This window comes from Culex pipiens, chromosome 3, assembly GCF_016801865.2.
Source record: "Culex pipiens pallens isolate TS chromosome 3, TS_CPP_V2, whole genome shotgun sequence".
Lineage (NCBI taxonomy): Eukaryota > Metazoa > Arthropoda > Insecta > Diptera > Culicidae > Culex > Culex pipiens.
This window is the reverse complement of record NC_068939.1, coordinates 47,865,937-47,882,294: the sequence shown is the minus strand read 5'-3', so window position 1 is coordinate 47,882,294 and position 16,358 is coordinate 47,865,937. Positions and strand designations below refer to the sequence as shown.

Genomic DNA, 16,358 nt, shown 5'->3' with positions numbered 1-16,358 from the left:
TCCAGATACTTGATACTTGCTGTATTTGTATGATGTTAATGCTTAGTATCACAATTTAGCTAAGGTAGCCAAAAGTGATTCCATTACGATGGATGTCCAGTAGATGTCTGGATACAATGGTTTATTCTATGTTTTAGTAACTTCGTATGCTTTTATTCCACGGGTTCCACAGATTTTCGCAGAAAACTAAAAGGTGCTGTGCTGTTATAATACTTAAATTTTCAGGAAAAAAGTAATCTTCGAAAATCACAAAATGAAATACTATCATGATTCTACTGGAAACTATGGTAAGTTTTATTTTTTAATAATTTTCAGAATTAATGATGAAATTTTAACAATATACATAACTGCACATGTATTTCTTCATTTATTAACATTAATTAATGAAGTCTAAAATTCGATTATACTCATTGTATCCCAGTTGAATATTTTGAAAGTCAATGTCAATAACATGTCATCACTCTGATAGAATCGGGCTCCCCAAAGCTATTCCAATCGAAGAAATCAATTCACTTAATTTTAAAAATTAAACATGTTTATGCACAAGCCCAGATAGTCGAGGCTCTGGATAAACGAGTCTGTACTGTTTTAAAATGTACGCCAAATTTTGTATTTAAATTAATAGTAGTTTATGCAATAAGTTGCAAAAAGCTTTCTGTAAGTTTTTTGAAAACTTTTTCTTACTCTTGCCTTCTATTTAATATTTATAAGTAATAATACTTTCGTTTGAATTACGATGTAACACACAGCTGAAAGGAACTCCAAAACTCTGTTATGTACCTAAATGAACTCATTGTAACTTGATTATTCACAAATAAACCGAATTGAATTGAATTGAAAGTTGCAAAAAGAAGAGTTTTTCAGCATGATTTGGACGTTTATCCAACGACAAGTTGCACAAGTTGCGCTCCTAACTCCATCCAATTTGCTGATTTTCACTATTTAAACAACTAATTTTGCAAAACTTTTGATAAAAACTTGCTTGCTCACTTCTCATTGAGCTATTTATCACAAGATTTCAGTTGTAAACGCTTTTGATTAGCTTTAATTGAATGTCAAAGTTCTGACCTGCCAACATTAGAGGCACGCTGGAATTAGATGCTGTTCCCCTAGATGGCATTTTTTATGCAATTCCACAGAACACAATTTGAAATGGACTGTTTTAGAGAAACGTTTGTTTGCCCGTTTGAATGTTTTTTGCTGTCAAGATAACTCTAAACCAATATCGAAAAGCACTACTTTACAAAACAAGTGCTGAAAAGTTTAAATTTTCAGCACTAAAATGGATGCTTTTCTGTACTTTTATTCTTGGCGGTTAAAAATATGCCGTTTTTACATTCGAAAATTACACGAAAAGTAAGCAGTTTTACAACAAAATTGCACAAAAATATGTGTATGCATTGCTTATAGAAACTCAAATTTCACAGATTTCAAGCATTCGCTCAACCATGCGTGTGCTTTCAACTCAAAGCGCCTGAATGGCTGCAACACATATTGGATTGATTTGCGTTCAATTTATTGCACACTTAATTAATTTTGTACAATTCATTTAAATAGATTGCTCAATTTTCAAATTCAACAAAAAAAAATCCAGCTGATGGAATTAAAAAATAAAAATATTTTTCTTTTTCAATTCTTATTTTAATTTGAAATATCAAGCGGTTTTACTGCGTAACTATTTTCAAACAGGTTTGAGATAATTACGACAAACAAATAATATTGAAAAAGTTTTATTTTCTTCTGAGGTTAATGGAGTTGATGGTCAATGTGTTTTTTTCAACTTATGTATCTTTGTTTTTCATAACTTTTGTTTTATTCGTTACGATAGCTTGTTAGTATGAACTGTTGTACAAGCAAAAGATATATTTTATCAATACTTAAATTTTGAACTTCTCCTTTCATTGACAAAACATAAAACAAACAAAACCAGGTCATGCACTTCGTACCCACATGTTCTGACTCATTTGAATTAATTTGCATATGAGGAAGCCTCGCACTTTCGCCGTCGTTGCGTTCTTGCTCACTTTTTTACTTCCTATTTGTCTGATCTCGTCCCCTACTGCCTTCATAAATGACTCACTTTAACCGTTTTTATGTCTTTACTTTCAAGCTGATATTCAATGGCGTTGACGCGAATTATTTTTGTATATTAATTTCTTTTAAGAAAATTAGTTTTACTCAGTTTAATACATTTAGATGAATTTGAATGATTTCTTTTTTTTCAGAAAGTCTGGACTGTAGCGGTTATGTAAAAAAAAACATGTTGAATCAATTTGTTAAAGATATTATGTTTTCTCGGGGTTATTCTTGATTTTGTAGCTTGTTTTCTCTTGTTCTCCACACAATCATCATAACTCAGCCAGTGAATCAAGTGACGATGCACGAGAGAGTGAGAGCGAGAGTGACTGTTTGAAATTTTGAAATTAAATAAAGTGATGGAGAGCGCGCATTCAAGAGAAATCGAAAAAAAAGAATATCAAAATTGCAAGTGCACCGAGCATGAAACGGAAGAGGAGCAGTAAAGTAAAGGAAAAGTATTGCAAATTTAAACAAAAAATGCTTAGAATTTATTAAGAAGCAAGCAATTTATGGAAATATAACTATTTTTGTATATTTTATTCGTTTTTACATTGATGTCGTTTTTTCAGCTCGAGTTCAACCCTGGCCTCATGTTAAATTTACCGGACTGTCTGACTGACTAACATAACTAACTAACTGACTAGCTAGCCGTCTGACTGGTCTCAGTGGAACGGGCGAGAACGATTTCGAGCTATCAACGCTGTCAGAAGCAACGTTTTTTTTTTCTCTGTTGAGCGAACGGGAGAGCAGTGCTTCGAACCGATTCGGACGCGGCTTTTGGTTCGTGATCGCGTGAGTTAAGCTTGGGAGCAGTTTGGTAATTGTTGTACACAAAAATTATGATGTTGATTTATTTTTGAATATCGAGTTTCAGTATGACCCCTAAACTACTTTAAAGTGATTTATAACTTTTTAAATCCAAGATGTCAGCCAAAAATGGCGATTTTCAAATATTGAAAAATTGCAGTATTTAATTAAATAGGCAATCAACCATTCAAATTTGACTAAAATCGGGTCGTAAAACTGAAAATTTGATGTAAAAATAAGAAAATAAAAAAATACGATTTTTTTCATGATTCGTTTATCCGAAGTCCCACACAAACCTTCGGATAATCAAACTTCGGATAATCCAAACTTAGAATAATCGATGCTTCAGATAAGCGAGTCTGGACTGTACCTACAAAAGCTCGAGGTTAAAATGATTTTTACCAGTTTTGAACACCAATTTCTATATAGAAGTATATCAGTATCCAGATTTTTAAGCGAAGATGATGTTATTTATGATGCACGCCCGAAATGTCAAAATCACGCAGTGGTACCAACATTAGAAAAAAAACGTGTGGGTATCATGCTGCTTAAAAATGCGGATATTTTTGGCTACACTAATATTGTATGTTTTTTTTTGTTCAGTGAGCAGCAAATGACATAAATAAAACTCCATTTTCCCCAAATTACCCCAAACAAAACACACCAGTGCACTGTCCGATTATGATGATGTTCCCAATGACTACACTGCAGCGGTGTGCCCTCTTCTAATGGGAAATGGCAACTCACGCGCGCCGAGGGGTTGTACTTCCCTCCGCACATTTCACGTGGCCACCGTCAAAGTCAGGGCAGGTGAATTTGTAGCTAGTTTTTTTTGCCACCTTTCAACGGTTTGTTTATATAAATTTTACCTTTTGCTTACATTCGTTCGCAAATCGACCCCTTTTTTACATTTTAGCCTCAACTTGCCTAGAAGTTGGCCCGCGCGCACGTCGTTGTTGCGTTGCTTTACGCGTACCAAGCCTACTAAGTGCGCTTAGAGCGCTCGACGCTCTCCCTCTCTTTTTGCTCTCTACTCCTATACTCAGTGAGTGCGGCGACGCTTCTCTGTTTGGTCTCCGCCGCCGCCGGTGGCCAGTTTGATTTTGGGGCCCAAACAGTGCAAACAGTGCGCGTGTGGGTGTCGGATGCAATTGCCGCCAAATCTCTTTGAAGTGCTCCTAGTGCTGCCGGAAGTGGCTAGTTTTTTTTTCCCCCGACGGGTGTCGTCCGTAGTAGGCTTTGCGTGTTTTGTGAGTGTACGTTGATGTAATCTTGCCCGAACATGTGAGTAGTGTGTAGTGCACAGTAGATTGCGTCGTTGGACGTGTGGTTGACAGTGCTTTATTGTTGTTTTGTGACCGTTCTCTGAGGTGTAGCGTCGCGACGGCACTACTAGCTAGGGTTTGTGTATCAACACATAATTATCAACGCGAATTACTAAGCGGTGTTGTAACGAGGTGGCTTCAAATGCAATAATAATTGTGAACGGATATATTTATTCATTCTTTTTTTCGAAATCCCATTTTTTTTAATCACAAAAAAGACAATATTTACAGAAGAAGTTAAACTTTGTATCCATAGCAAAACAAAAAACATCTTTTCCTTCTTGAATACTGTGTTCTTTTTTCATGATTAATTTTTAGAGAAAAATTTATGGTTTACCATGGCAGATGCGAAAGTTTCTCAGGAAATGTTTACATAAACTCTCAAAATTCCATTTCCATGTTCCATCTAAGTACAGTCCAGACTCGATTATCCGAAGCCTCGAATATCCGAAGGTTTGTAAGAGACTTCGGATAATCAAATCACGTAAAAAATCGTATTATTTTGTTTTCTTACCGAGCCACGTAGCCTAGTGGTAACGCTCCCGCCTAGTAAGCGGCAGATCGGGGTTCAAATCCCGGCTCGGACCAACACAACTGGTGATCGTTTCTCTTCTGGATTCGATTGCTTAGTAAAGGGAAGGTAGTGTATCGTCACAAACTGGACCTTATCACAACACCTTAGGGAGGCGACCTATGGAATGTTAACATTAACCTTAACATGTTAACATTAAGTTGAGAATGAAATTGCCACTGAATCCGCTTTGTAAATGCCGGCCCCGATACTCTTCAAGGGTGTTCCCCTCAGGAACAGGGAAAGATTTACTTTTACTTACCTTTAACATCAAATTCGAGTTCTGCGACCCGATTTTAATCAAATTTGAATGGTTGATTGCCTATTAAATTAAAAAATGTATTTTTTCAATATTTAATCACCGCCATTTTGGCTGAAATCATGGATTTAGAAATTCTAAATCACTTAAGAGTAGTTTAGGGGTAATACTTAAGCTCGACAATCAAAAATAAGACAACGAAAAAAAATTGTTTTTAAGATTCGATTAACCGAAGTGAAAATTTGCTATGGCCTTCGGATAATCGAGTCTGGACTGTACAGTCGACTCTCTAGTTTTCGATCATCGATTCCTCAATAAACCTTCATGTATCGATGAATTTTTCAGTCCCTTGCAATTCCATAGCAGGCTTTGATTTTTTGTTCATTAATTAGATACTTACTTGCTCTCGGTGGTCCCACAAATATCGACAAAGAGAGATTTCACTGTAATTACTAAAGATATTTTTTCACTGAAATTTATTTTTTCACTGTATTGTTCATCGGAATTTCACAAAACTCTAAATATACCCATTAATTTTGAAATATTATTATCGCAGAAAAATGCATTTACTAGTGTTTTCATTTGATAAGGCTTTTATTTCCATTAAAATTTGGAAGTTTGTAAACGAGAGAAGGAGAAAATTTCGTTTTAAAGAAAAAAATTTTTTTTTTGCGGAGAATAACCTTTTTGCGTTGCCTTCACAACGAAAATTCACAAAACCTCAAAATATTTTTGAACTGACTCAAACATGTTAAAAATTGTACTTAAAATTGTTTTCAGCTGATTGCACTTAAAATAACATTGAAATTTTGAAGAAAAAAAACACGACACAAACATTTGTGAGAAAAGACACTTAATATTGCACCCCGCATTTCATGTTTTTCTACATAAAAAAAACTGCAACCGACGGGATTCAAACCAGGCACCAACAGAACCGACCGGCGCCTTACCCTGCTCGGTTATTACATCAATAAAGTTTTGAAATGATAATCGCCTGAAAGCCGTCAAGCAGAGTTCCCATTCTGATGAGCTACATATTTCTGGGTGTAAAATTACTGAAAATTTCATGAAATAATGCTAAATTTATGTAACATCCAGGAGGACTTTTACGCGCATCGGATTACTTTTTTTTCTATGTGCGCAAAACACAGACGCGCGCTCGCGCGCATTTATACGAGTACGTGAAGGTGAGAAAACACTTTTTTGGATATTTTTTTATGATTTTTTTGTTTTCAATGAAATAAAAACTAGTTGAAATTTTTGTTAATGAATTTTAACAAAAAATTGCAATTCATAAATCTTGGACCCAGGAAAAAAAGTTACTTATTAATAAAGATGATAGGTTTTTCACAGTATGAAAAACTTCATTTATTTTAATTAATTTAAATTAACATTCATTAAGCTGAAAACATTAAGCAGCAATTTAGCACAAAAAATGTAATTATAACCTTAAATATGTAATAACTGACACATTAATAATTTTTAACCACCTTACGAAACCCTCAACCGACTGCGCCGTTTCCGTTTCAAAATGCACATCACTTCTCACACTAGCGCGTCTGGAAATTACATTTGAAAACAAAATTGATAAGGATTCACCACCGCGCGACTCTCTCTCACTCTCTTCAATTTTTTTGCGCGTTGTTCAACTGCTCTCGGCCAGCCAATTTGGTTCGTTTTAGTTCCATTTCTGCCCGTCAAACAGCTGGTTGGGTGCACTGCTGATTGGTAATTTAGTTTTTTTTTCAGTGTTATTCTTTTGTCGCATGCGGGATTCGATCTCGGTGCGTCGAGGGTGCTAAAAACTGATCGATCGATTGCGTCCCTCGCTAATTTGTCTAATTAGATGAACACTGCTGAGTTTTGGTCCGTAAACACGCTCAACAAGGGGATTATAACTATATTTAGTGAGTGATTACGAGCTAATGTGAGTGAGTGAGTGTGTGAACCCAAGTATAAACAAATTTTTAATAACAGAAAGCATTCACCAGTCGCGTTTTGGCTCGGCGGATTCGGCTAATTGGCTGTCAGTGAAGTGCGAAAAAGTGGCGCGTTGTTGGCCGGACATGGATCTAAACAGAGTGATTCACGGCTAAAGCGAACTGGAGTACTTGTTAATCGCGTTCCAAACTCAAATGCCCATCTGGTTGATGTTGAATATGGTTTCTTGTCCGGCTTCGTTTTAGGTTTTTATAGCCGCTTTGTACGCGAGGTTGATGGCGCGATAATAGCTTGCGAATAAAATCGACGTTCCGGACCATTGTGTCACGAAAAAGGTGAGTAAGACGTTTGTTACCTTTTGAGCGTGGAACATATGGGCAGTTTCTAAAAAGGATTGAATGCATTGCGATAAATTTTGACTCAGCTGGTCAATAAATTTTCCCTTTTCTATACTGATTAAGTTAAATTATAGTGAAAAGAGATTAAATATCGTCCATAGATTTAAGTTTACAAGTTTATTATGAAAAAGTGACCTAATTCAACAAACAAGTGCAAAAATAATGAAATGAAACAAAACAATCACCATGATTCATTCTCATTTGCTGAATGGCGAACCTAAATTGCAGGTAAATGTAGGTGTATAAAATGTCTGATATTTTGTTATCTTATCAGCAGAGCACACGTTGCCACAAAGGGCAGCACCGGCTGTCTTTTATGCCAGGTTGGCACGTTGTTCCGATTTACTTGGCCGTGCACTGAGAAGTAGGCTCTGTTTTTTTAAACCGTTGGTTCTTGATAATATTTTTATTTTTTATCCATGTTAAATCATGATGGATATTCTACAAATTTACAAGGCATTATGTGAAAAAATCAATTTAAAGCTCTCAATCTTGTATTTTTTTATCAGCCTCTTCAAACAGAGAATGGTACATGAGTTTGATTTTATGCCTTATCAGTCCCTTGATTGCCATTGGCAAATGTCTTGATAAAATGTGTGTTCTTCGCTATAAGTAGCTTTAATTGAAAGGTCTAGTGTTAGCTTCTCATTCGGCAACCTTGTACACCTTCATGCACGTGTTGCTAAAGAAAACAGGAATCCATTAAAATTCATGTTATTTCAGTTTCAAGGTAACTTTTTAATATTGAATTATTACAGTTTCTGATTTGTCTGAATTATATTTTGTTTAAATAAATCACATAATTCATAATTTGTTTTCAGTTAAATTTCTTCGGGCATGATTACAGATATATGTCCTACCTTTGTTGTAGATGTTCAAAATATCAAAGGTGAGCTAATTTGAATGAAAAATGAATAAAAAAAACTGTAGTAAATTTGAAAAATTATTTCATTATTGTGTAAACAATAGGGTGTTTCATCCAAACAAAAAAGTTCTCAGAATCAGGCAAACCGAGGTTCCACTAGTAGAGGATACCCATAGAGACTCTCATGCCAAATATCAGCCCATTTGGTTGAGAATTGGCCTGTCCCCAGCGGTTCAAAGTTTACATGTAAATTACTATGGGATTTTTATGCTTTTCGTTCAATTGTTCCAACAGGTCTGGGGACAACATGGATTCGCTCGGAATAAAGACAGGTGTGTAGGGGATGGTCCAATGAACGAATTCCAGAAGTAATGAGAGTTGTCCATTCTGTCCCCAAGGTGCGCATTGGATCGACGTCCGGTGTCTCCAGAATCAACGATTCACCCTTCAAATGTACGGCGTCGTTATTTTCAGCTAGCTGTCATAGCATACTAAGGACAATGCGTACATTTGAAGGGTGAATCGTTGATTCTGGAGACACCGGACGTCGATCCAATGCGCACCTTGGGGACAGAATGGACAACTCTAATTACTTCGGGAATTCGTTCATTGGACCATCCCCTACACACCTGTCTTTATTCCGAGCGAATCCATGTTGTCCCCAGACCTGTTGGAACAATTGAACGAAAAGCATAAAAATCCCATAGTAATTTACATGTAAACTTTGAACCGCTGGGGACAGGCCAATTCTCAACCAAATGGGCTGATATTTGGCATGAGAGTCCCTATGGGTATCCTCTACTAGGGGAACCTCGGTTTGCCTGATTCTGAGATTTTTTTTGTTTGGATGAAACACCCTAAAACATAGTTGAAAAAAGTAATTTTGTTGCAAGTGAGAGATACAAAAAAATATAAAAAACCAATAAAACAATATAAAGTGTAAACAAAGAGTTTATCCTGCTCGTTCCTAATGTAAATATCAACTGTCGTGAGCAGGATAGACTCTTTGTTTACGCATCGGCATTGGCCCTTTTACATTGTTTTGATTGAAATAATGTAATTATCTCGCTGAAAAGACCACAGTAAAGGAGCAATTACACTACGGCAAACAAACAAAAAACTAGTGTTTTCGTGTCTGCCTGCTTTGTTTGTTGACTTGCATACATTTTACCTTGTTGGTAAGTTTGCGGGATTGGAAAACTGTCAAACACTTAAAGAGTGAGTTCGTTTGTTTGTTTGCCATAGTGTAATTGCTCCTTTACATTTAATTTAATTTATTATTCCTTAATTTGGTTATCTACTGGTACTTTATTTTTTCTTGATTTTTCTTCTTGATTTGTGGTACTTTATTTTTTCTTGATTTGGTTATCTTGATGTCAACAACCTAACATAAATTTTTACCCTTTTAAAATGTTATGCTTGAATTTGCAATTTTGAAAATACATATTTTTTAAGAGATTGGAAAATTTAATAATAAATTTGCATTTTAAAATTGAAAATTTGATAATTCATAATTTTTTTTTCCAAAATTCATCTCTATGAAATTTGTTTATCCATAGTTTTCTGTGGCTCAAAGTTGCCACATTTTAAGAAAGATTTTTAAGAATGTTGCTTTTTGTGGAACTAGCATAAGCTTTTTTTTAACTAACTTAAGCATTTTAACAAAATACAAAATGTAAAACAATAGTTTGCCTATTTCTACCTTTTTGCTCCAGATATAATGGTTTCCAAGTTAAGAGAAGCAAATATATTTTTTCAAAAAAATAAAAAAGAACAGGCTAACTGTAACAAGAGTATTCAAATCAGCCGAGGCTGGGAACTTCTGGTCCCTTTGGGCACCATCCCCATTCAGCTTCCAAACAAAGTGTACTTCATCACGCGAGGCTTGAGAGCCATCTTCTTTCGGGTATATTGCTCTGGCGGTGGGTGCCACGAAATCAAAAGAAAGTGAAGTCACTTTCGTCCACGGTGGTCGCCGTCGAAAAGTGAGATTTACACGGCAATCTGTGCATGCATTTCCAACTTGCACACGTAATTGAGGACCACTGCCCACCAACGGCACAGCTGGTTGTTGGACGAAGATGATGAATCGAGGTGAAGAGTTTGTACTTTCATCAAAAACGGAAAACAACAACCCCGGTTGGCGCCATATTGCATTAATCGGTTGGGGAGCATCCACGGTGGTGTTTTTTTGTTGGATTTCCACTTCATTCATGAAATTTGTGGAAGGAAAAAAAAAGACTGGGTGAAGTTACGTAAATTAGGAAAGACCAGGTGGTACTTGGGGCCTCCGCCCTACTACCCAAACCATTAGGTACGGCCCAAAAATTTAAATTTTTGGAGATTCATTTTGATGATATCGTGTAGATTTGTCTTGCTCCGTGCCGTATTGTATTGTATGAAATGATTGTGTTTGATTTTTAGGCGAGGTTTCTGTTTTTTAGGTCATAAGTTTTTTTACAAGTTTAAATTCTAATCTAATCTAATCTAATCGAACACAAGCGCAGCCAGTCCGAAGAAAGCATCCGGGAAGAACTTATGGTTAGATTACGCCTCAAGTTCTTTCTTGTCATTATTAATGATTGCAGTACTTTCGAGAACCCCCGAAATGTATTACACTCACTAAAGCGGCCCGGCTTACTGCGTTGCATTAACCGCAAGAGACAGATTCTATGAACGGAACCCACATTTCATGGAATCATCAGGGGAAGAAGAAGAAGTGGGGACATACCGTACCAACCACTTCGAGTTATTTATAGAATATGGTGTGTGGTGTGTGTAGGGGAATCGTTGGGAAAGGGATTGTTGTATTATATAGTAAATGACCTTGTGACATTATTTTACCACTACAGATTAATTCACTCAAGAGGTGTCAACCCCTCGGTGGCCGAGTGGCTAGAGCATCTGACTACCAATCCAAAGGTGTGAGTTCGAATCCCACCTGATTCCATGCGTTTTTTTTTTGTTCATATTCAAAGTTCAATTATAGTCGAATAATTTCAAGGAGACCGGTCGGGAATCGAACCCGGAACCTTCCGCTTATGAGGCGGGAGCCGTAGCCATTAAGCCACGAGCCGGTCCATAAGTTTTTTTACAAGTTTAAATTACATTTAAACTTCAAACTAAATTATACATTGTTTCGTGTACAAATTTCATGGGCAGCAGTGCAACCAACTGTTGATAATTGGATATAAACAATCTCGAAACCGAACCCACCCCAGTGGGAAATCCGAAAAATCTGATGGATACCCTTTTTCTCATCGCCTAAAAGTGCATTTCTCTGCATGATTTCAGGAGTGAGTTCGATTGTTGTTCAACATTTTGCCCTCGACATCGGTCTCTGACTTTGGACTTTGGATTTAATTATTTTGCAAGAAATGTATTGAATGATCTGTCCAAAAACAGGATAGAGAATCAAAACCATTTTTTGTCCAACAAGTATCAAATTGCCCCTCTCTAAACAATGCCCAAGTGGCAATTTGTTTGGAGTTTAAAATTTGAAGCTTGTTTCGCACGGCCACGCTTCAAATGCGTAAATTGGAAGAAAGCGCAATGATATTTCCCTCGGATAAACACATACTTCCAATACTGCTAGCTGCCTGCTGTGGAAATTTTAGTAATTGTTGCGTGGGCGGTAGATTTTCCAAACCGTTTGTAAGCAGCAACACGTGTGGAAGCTTAAGGCAAAAGAAGAGTCAAGCAACAGGTGGGAAGGGGAGGCACACGACCTTCACTGCGGAAATCTAAGTCTAATGGGATTTACGTGTAGAAGGTGTATGCAAAAAGTGAAGTTGATGAGAACTGGCATTGAAGGGTGTTCGGGCAAAGTTCTTATACACAGGTATACATTTACGTGAATAGCGTTAGTAACAAACGTAGCTGGTTGCTAGCACCGACAAATATAATCAAATTATCAAAGGCAGTTTTAGTAGAATTCTGACGTAAGTTTCAATTCTGATAGAGATTTGGGTCCACCCACTGTCATAGGTACCGTAAACTGGGGTCAATCGGGACACATGGGGCGAATTGGGACAGCAGTTTTAACCATGTTGGAGCACAATATTTTGATTTTTCTGGTTGGTTTCGGTTAGAACAGACTCAGGCCAACAAAATGTGTACATCCATTTCCAAATTTAAAAGCTTTAAGTACTCTAAAAACTGCTGTCCCTATTCAGACTGTAGTCCCGATTCACCTCAGATTACGGTACACTTTGTTGTATATAAATCAGCTCAAAATCAGAAACTTAACAAATGTAAGTTTATGTATAGATTTCTCAAGATCCTTTTTTTTGCCATTTTTTCTCTAAATGTTCTCGAAACGTTACTCTCTTCTGAACCAATTTTTTTTGACTTTTTTGAAAATCGTATCCACATCGATTTGGTTGAAAATTTCAGCGTTTGTTGGTCAATACATGAACTGAACTCATGCCAAATATGAGCCCTCTACGACGAAAGAAAGTTGGGTAAAACGGGCATTGTAATCTGAGGTCAAAAAAACATTAAAAAATCATAATTGCTCTAATTTCTCTAACTTCATCAATTCCTTTTCTCCTAATTGCGTTTGAAAGATCTTTTGAAGGCCAACAAGACGGCACTTTATGGCCTAAATTTTGACATATTCGGAATCCTTTTAAATAGTTATAAATTTTTATTGGAAAAATGCCATTTAGTGTCAATTAAAATATGTTTTAACAATTTGTCCGTTTAGGGGTGAAACGGGTTTTCGCCTACTTGATACAGCATTTGACGTATTAATCATAGGGTAAGCAAAATCTAACTTTTTTTTAACGTATTATTTAATTATTTTCTATGAGAAAACTTCAAACCTATTCAACTCTTTATGGCACATTTTGAAAAGCTCCAAAAGATCTTTCGGATGCAACTTTAAATTGGAATTGATGAAGTTTCACGAAAATGCGAGCAATTTTTAGATGTTTTATACTTCAAAGCCCGATACAACCTGTGATAAACTGGTGAAAAATTCACTCTTAACACCCAACAATTTAATGAAATCTCAAATAACATTTTTTAGAGCTTTTTGCAAAGTTCTTTGTCAAATTAGTCATGTGAAACATTACCACCTACATCTTTTTATCTCAAATTGCATCACAAACAAGAATTCTTTAATTTTCAAAATACAATCAAGACTCGAATATCGGAAGTTTTGATTATCCGAAGGTTTGTATGGGACTTAGGACAATCATTTCGCATTTCTTTTTATTTTTTTTATTTTAACAACAAATTTAAGTTATGTGACCACATTTTAGTAAAATTTGAATAGTTTTCAATATTTCGTCACCATTTTTTTGGCCGCCATCTTGGATTTAAATCACTTTAGAGCAGATTATGGGTTATACTTAAGCTCGGCAATCAAAAATTAGCCAACGAAAAAAGTATTTTTTTTTATTAGATTACCCGAAGTGAAATTTTTCCAAGGCCTTCTGATAATCGTCCCGCCCGTGTGGATCAATCGAACCGCGCACTGAACTCACAATCCAGAGGTCGCTGGTTCAAATCCTGCGGCGGGCGCTCTCAAATTCTTTGTGTAAATATGGGTATTCGGCGCCGTCGCTCCGTGCCATACTTTCATACACTTAGGAGCCCAGGGCGGCGAAGTCGTTGTAGATAAAAAGGAAGACACTAGTGGTTGGTACTAGCAATGGTGGCCGACAGCTATAAAGTCAACTTCATTTTTTTTCAACGATAGTAGCCAGGAAAAAAAGAACAAATAAATGTATTTAAAATATAAACATTAGAGCATAACACAGGGCATTGAAGCTCATTGTTTTAAACATAAGTTGCATAAAATTAGTAGAGGATTTAGTGGGTCAACTTTAAAGTCGCTTTTATCAATTAAATCTTTGAGTTTGGAAATCTGCTTTAACATTTTCAAACGTATTCAGTAAACTACATTTTAGTTGGGCTCATCAATTTTTGAACCCCACCAATGGTCCGACTTCCAGTTTTAGTTTCGAGTATCGATCACCGCACTTTTTAGCTACCAAGAGTGTCTTATCACCAACCGAGGGTGAGCCTCTCACTGACAAATTGCCGACGTTACGAGTTGCGAAAAACTAAAATTGCAAATCATTTTCATCCACACCCACCTCTGTATCAAATAGCACTCTTTTCGCGTACAACAGGTACTCTACTGCGAGTCCCCCTGTTGGTGGTGGTTCATCTTATATTATGCATTATTCATTTGCTCTTTTTTTTATTCAGTGCTTTTTGTTATTTTCGGACGGATGTGCGTTACACAATGCTAGGCCAGCCACTGCTCCGCGCTTTATTTTTAATCCAAATCGAGTGACCGGATTGTTTCAGTGCTGCCAATTTTTCATCCTGGCAGCACTGCCACAAAACAATTGATTGCAAAGTTCCGTTTGTAGCGATAAGCGATATCGCGCCATTATCGGTGTACACAAGGGGGTTGACACTCGATCATTCTGGAATCATTCCAGTTTAATTCCAGAATAATTGGAATGATGAATGTTTTTCTCTATTATATGAGTTTTTCCAGATTAGCGTGTAAACGCCAACACAGCAAAACAAAACAAAATATTTTCATCCAATGTTTTTATACACGTGTTCGTTCTGTCGTCGCTTGCGGCAAGCAAAGGTCCCTGCGGATATATCCCAACCATCCCAACGAGGCACCCGGAAGTGGACCTAGTCGAATTTATTGGTGGAAGAGGACGAGCCAGTGACGAGCTGGGTGAAGGAGTTTTAACCAGCAATCCAGCCACCATAGCGGCCACCTTCATTAAATGAAGAAATTTTCGACTATCGTCTCCACCAGTAGATTGTCGTGGCGGAAGACTTTCTCGTGGTGAACCAATCCTCCGAGAACCCCCTCGACATGCGGTGGCCGTACTCCGGGACTTCGAAACGGTAACAGGGGAGATGCGTCCGGTGTCTCCAGTGTGAAAGCTCCGCTGACCAACGGTGGAAATGACCCAAGTCAGGATGGCAGTGTTACCGGCAAGGAGGAGATGATGCGCGGAACACGATCCCGGTCGAGCTGGCCAATCTTTACAAAGTTTACTTCAAGCACCGAACGTGTCAAAGGCGGTTTCGATCCTAGGGTAAAGCCGGAGAGCATCGACAAGTTGGTCACGGTTCGAAGAATCGTTACCCGTCGCTTCGAGGTGAGGCCCATGATGCCGGTGGCCAGTTATACGTTTGACCTTTGTGATGCCGATATGTACAAAAAGGTGAGATGGATGAGCTTCTTGCCAACGATCAATTGTCCTGCGGAGGATTGCCGGGTGCACAAATCCGGGCACCGTTTGTACCTGAAGACGCGAAGGTTATGAATTTCAAAGAGATAAAGATCCAGGAGCACAGCGATCAGGTTCCCGTGGGACACATTCCGCGCTCGGTGACCGTTACGTGTCACGGTGATCGACCCGGAGATCACGTCGTTACTAGCGGATTTTTTTTTGCCGATTCATCAAAGTGGTTTCAAGGCCATTGTTTTCTAACCTGAGAGAAGAAGACTTTCCTGGAAGCGCACCGGATCGTCTGTCTGAACAACTCCGCGGATGGCGAGACAAGCAACAAACTGACTCCGGACGTGTTGGTCAAATTGGCCAAGGTACTTTACACGCGAATTGCCGGAGATTTACGGCCATTTGAACATGAAAGAGGCGCTGCTTTTGTTGCTGGATGGTGGAGTCGATCGCAGTCCGAACGGCATGTAAATTCGTGGCAACTTTAACATCTGCCTGATGGGCGATCTAGGTGTGGCCAAGTCGCAGATATTGGGCTAGGTCATGGTGTGTCGATCCTTGCCGTTGCCAATCCGGCGTCCCACCGTTAGAACCCACGTCGCATCATCAAGCAGAACGTCCAACTGCCAGCCGCCCTGCTTTCCCGTTTCGACCTTCTCGGCCGCGACAACGATCTTCGTCTGGCCAAACACATCACCCTCGCCCACAGCTACAGAAAGCCGCCGGTACATCGGCCCGAAACTTGCTGGGAATTTTACGCCTCTCGACCGCCCTTGTCCGGCTCCGTCAGGAGGCCCTCCGTCTGCTGCAAATGTCCAAGACCAAACTGAACTAAACCGAGCAGAAGACCACTCAGTAAATTACTTATTACAAATGACTCA

The 16,358-nt window shown here is 37.9% G+C and overlaps 1 protein-coding gene and 1 pseudogene across 5 annotated transcripts in view; both read left to right on the top strand.

Moving 5' to 3' along the window:
* Positions 1-266: 266 nt before the first annotated feature.
* On the top strand, positions 267-16,312 carry LOC120412574 (DNA replication licensing factor Mcm7-like; annotated as a pseudogene).
* The window catches only part of LOC120412593 (uncharacterized), a 36,421-nt gene continuing 24,100 nt past the window's right edge, over positions 4,038-16,358 (top strand). The window contains exons 1-2 of one of the 5 annotated variants that reach the window (XM_039573126.2): positions 4,038-4,170; positions 7,228-7,317. The gene's annotated coding sequence lies outside the window, so the exon portion shown is untranslated. The other 4 variants (XM_039573124.2, XM_052709494.1, XM_039573125.2 and 1 more) reach the window with 4 other exon arrangements.